This window comes from Glycine soja, chromosome 14 (assembly GCF_004193775.1).
Source record: "Glycine soja cultivar W05 chromosome 14, ASM419377v2, whole genome shotgun sequence".
Taxonomy (NCBI): domain Eukaryota; kingdom Viridiplantae; phylum Streptophyta; class Magnoliopsida; order Fabales; family Fabaceae; genus Glycine; species Glycine soja.
In genome coordinates, this window is record NC_041015.1 from 28,983,304 (window position 1) to 28,987,651 (window position 4,348).

At 36.9% G+C, this 4,348-nt stretch overlaps 1 pseudogene; it reads right to left on the reverse strand.

The window, feature by feature from the left end:
- Positions 1-286: 286 nt before the first annotated feature.
- LOC114383986 lies at positions 287-3,481 on the reverse strand (annotated as a pseudogene).
- Between the last annotated feature and the right edge of the window lie 867 nt (positions 3,482-4,348).

Here is a 4,348-nt window from a genome sequence, read left to right on the forward strand (position 1 = left end):
ACAACTACTCTGAAAATTGACATTGATTAGAAAGATTAATGAAGAAATAAACTCTTAATTGACTTAACAGAACTTTGGTGTTAGCTTTTTTCTTTCTTCTGGTTTTGGTGAATTGTGTCAAGAAGCTAAGGGAAGTACCAGTGAAGTGCCTGAATGGTACTATGGTGGATGAGGCTGGTAATTAACCTCTCTTTCTGTTTTCTTGTCAACAACTATTGTGATGAAACAACCATCAACTTCATCTCCATTTCCCTTATTTTCATCCTGTTGTAGTTTTCTTCTAAGCTTATCTTCTGCTCCCTGTAAGAACTTTAATGTTTGGAGGAGGTAAGGACTTTAATCTGTTGAACTCAGCATCAATTGTTGTTTCAAATAGAGGATTGAATCCACGTTGGTTATAGGGACTGATAGGAGTAATGAAAGGAGGAGTAAAGAAAGGTGGAGAAGTAGTAGGTGTCATATATGGTGTCTTCACAACCTTTTCCACCCAAGCTTCCCTAATATTAGGAACTAAAGATGAATGGAAACAAAATGTAAAACATCTTCCAAAGGCTTTATAGTTACCAAAACAGTGGCACCAATGGAAAAAGCTCTTGCTTCAATAATTTCATGTTGAATACTATTTCAGTGTAAAGGACATCATTGGTGAAGAGATCATGCTGCAAAACTTTTACTCCATTGACATCCCCAACCTACATTTAGCAAGTAAATCCTTGTGAATTTCTACAGATCATAAGACAAACATGTCTACCTCACTCTAGGGGAAGTAGTGATAACCTCAGTGGGAACATGAATAGGTTCTTTAGGAATTTTTTGTAGAGAAAGGCTAGGAACAATTTTCAAAGCTTCTAGTGGGTCAGGAGTTTCCTGCTTAAGTCGAAGCGCATAGGTAGCATGGGGCAACTCTGCGACTTCATGATGAGCAACTTTTTCAGGATCAGGTTGAAAAGAATGATTGTCATCAATAACGACCAACATACATTGGATGCAAAATGGTTTTCACTCTTACACAGGTTTTCAAGCTTAAGATAAGTAATAAAGAAGTTGCATTTCCATAGTAAGTTGATGAGGGTTGTTCAAGATGAATTTCTCTATTAGAGGAGAAAACATAGATCTAGAGCCCTTCTTTGCTATTCTAGATTTTAGGTCTTGAAGATGCTTTTGATACTTCAGTGGCTCAAAGGGATTCATATCATAAATCCATTGACCCTACAAATACAAATCAAAACAATTATAAATCTCAATCAGAGAAGGACCTAGTGTTGTTCTCTCTCATAGAAAATTCAATTGTATTCATAGAAGCCTCAATGGCATCTGTATGAAAACCTTCCTCTGCCAACTTTTTAAGTGTACTTGTGACCAGTTCTTCTACCTTATGAATATCATCTTCAAAATCACCCTTCCTTCCAATGCTAAATTGAGGCTGGAGTAGTTCATCTTCAACCCCACCACCAACAATGGCATCGCCTGGTCTACTTTCTAGCAATTTTTTCCTTAGTGGTGAAGCAGGGATGCCCATCAGAAAGTGATTCAAAAATCCTAGTGTTAGTTCCGTTTCTAGGTCTAAGGGCTATTCAGAGAGCAACCAGTTAAGACAGACCATGTGCTTCTTTTTCAAATCGCCCCTTTCACTAGAAGGATATGTCTCAACAATCCGAATTGGCTTTGAAAATAGTGTTTGTGGTTCAATCCTTGATTCATCAGAGGCCAAACTAGAATCCCTTTGTCTAAATATTCTGGACAATATAGGAGAGGATGAAGTAAGTGGTTAATTGCTACAAATCTGAACCATTAATAACTAGTCTGAGATATATAGACCATAACCAGAAAAACATGCAATCATGCCATTAATATTCTTTTAGATAGTAGCAAAAATAAAAGTGTATAAAACAAGTGATAAAAATACAGAAATATAAGAATTCTTTGTTATTTATATTTGAGAAAGACTATAGGTAAGGAAGTTTGATATCTAATGTTTTTGGGAATGATGATTGATGTAGGTGGTCATTGGCTTCTTTATTGGATTGTTGCTTTATTTTTGGACCGTGCTGCTCATCATCACATGTATAAATGTTTTATGTAAACTTTTGATGTTGTTGTTTCTTACCAATGTTTTTATTACTTGTTCACTGCCATTAATGACAATTGATATATGCTATACAAATTATGCTCATGATGAGTGAACCTTAGATTCCCATTTGAGATTGAATACAATGATTCTTGCGAACAGTTTGCATTAATCATTGTATTGAATCTTGAATTGTCCATTTGGACAGTTTAGGCAGACTCATTTTTATGGTAGATTCATGAATTAAGGTTAAGATTATTTTGTTGAATCTGATGAAATTTCGGTACAATACATTTCTAGTTGTTCTCTGAGTGCATACTTGATTATTGGGGAATTAATCTCACCAATTTCATGTTGTGTACTTGGAGACCAATACGAAATGCTGCCGAAAATTTGTCAAATTTAATAAAATAGACTTAACCTTGATGTATGAAGCTACCATAAAAAATGTCTTCTTGAATGGGATACAGCCACACCTATAATGAAAAAGTGAGATTTTCATGCATCGAATAACTTTCTGAGTATCACAAAGTTATTATTTAGATGGATCAAAGTTGGATGAATGAAAGTTGCATGAGCCCTGCATATGAGGAAGGCGTTGATCAGTTCTTGTAATTTGCTTCCGTAAGAAGTCGACCTGATGAGGACGAAAAATATTTTTTTCCTTGCATAAATTGTTTGAACGAGAGATGACAAATACTGGACGACATACGGGAGCATTTGTTGTGTGATGGGATTAAGAAGAATTATACCACATGGATATGGCAAGGTGATTTGACAGACATGCAGAGGGGGTCTCAATTTGAACCATTTGATGTAGAAATGGGAGGTCGCTTAGAGGATATGATTCGTGATCTTGGACAAGAGTATTTTCAGAAAGCACATGCCCCTATGTATAATGCATTGCAAACTTATTCAAAGAAGCCTTCATATTCGGGGTGCAAGAATTCCTTGACGTTGTTGTCAGCAGTGTTACAACTTGTTAATGTAAAGGCCAAATATGGGTGGAGTGACAAAAGCTTTAGTTCACTGCTTTAAGTAGTGCACGATATGCTTCCAGAGGAAAACACGTTGCAAAAAACTTACTATCAGGCCAAGAAGATACTGTGTTTGATGGGTATGGAGTATCAGAAGATTCATGCTTGCCCTAATGATTGTATACTATACACAATGAGTTTCAAGACATGCACAAATGCCCTAGGTATGGGGTATCATGATAAAAAGTGAAGGATGATGACGAGTGTAGTAGTGACGAAAACTCAAAGAAGGGTCCCCTAGCAAAGGTGTTGTGGTATCTTCCCATCATTCCAAGGTTTAAGCGTCCATTTGCTAATGGAGACAATGCAAAAGACCTTACATGACATGCAAATGGGAGAAACTGCGATGAAATGCTCCGTCATCCGGCTGATTCATTGCAGTGGAATAAAATTGATCATTTATATTCGAATTTCGGCAACAAGGCAAGAAATCTTAGGCTTGGACTAGCCACTGATGGAATGAATCCATATGGCAGTTTAAGCACTCAACACAGTTCGTGGCCAATTTTGCTTGTAATTTACAATTTGCCTCCTTGGTTGTGCATGAAGCGAAAATACAAGATGTTGTCTATGATGATATCGGGCCCAAGACATCTTGGAAATGACATCGATGTCTATCTCAATCCCTTGATTGAAGACTTGGCAAAGTTGTGGGACGAAGGAGTTTTAGTGTTTGATGGGTTTCGAAATGAGACTTTTCATTTGCGTGCAATGCTATTTTCTACCATTAATGACTTTCCAGCATATGAGAATTTGAGCGGTTATAGTGTTAAAGGCCATCATGCATGCCCCATCTGTGAAGAAGAAACAAGCTACATACAACTGAAACATGGTAGAAAAATAGTATATACTAGGCATTGGCAGTTTCTGAAACCTCATCATCCTCACCGATGATTGAAAAAGGCATTTAATGGAAGTCAAAAGCATGAAAGTGCAAAGATACCATTAGCTGGTGACCAGGTCTTTTAGCGGGTTCAACACCTGAATACTATATTTGGAAAGACTCAAAAGAAGGAAAAAAGTAAGACTTGCATATGGAAGAAAAGGTCAATTTTGTTTGATCTTCCCTACTGGTCTGATCTAGATGTTAGACATTGTATTGATGTTATGCATGTAGAGAAAAATGTATGTGATAATGTTATTGGGACGCTCCTTAACATTCAAGGCAAGATGAAAGATGGTTTGAATACTCGTCAAGATCTAGTTGGCATGGATATACGAGTGCAGTTATATCCAAGGTCTG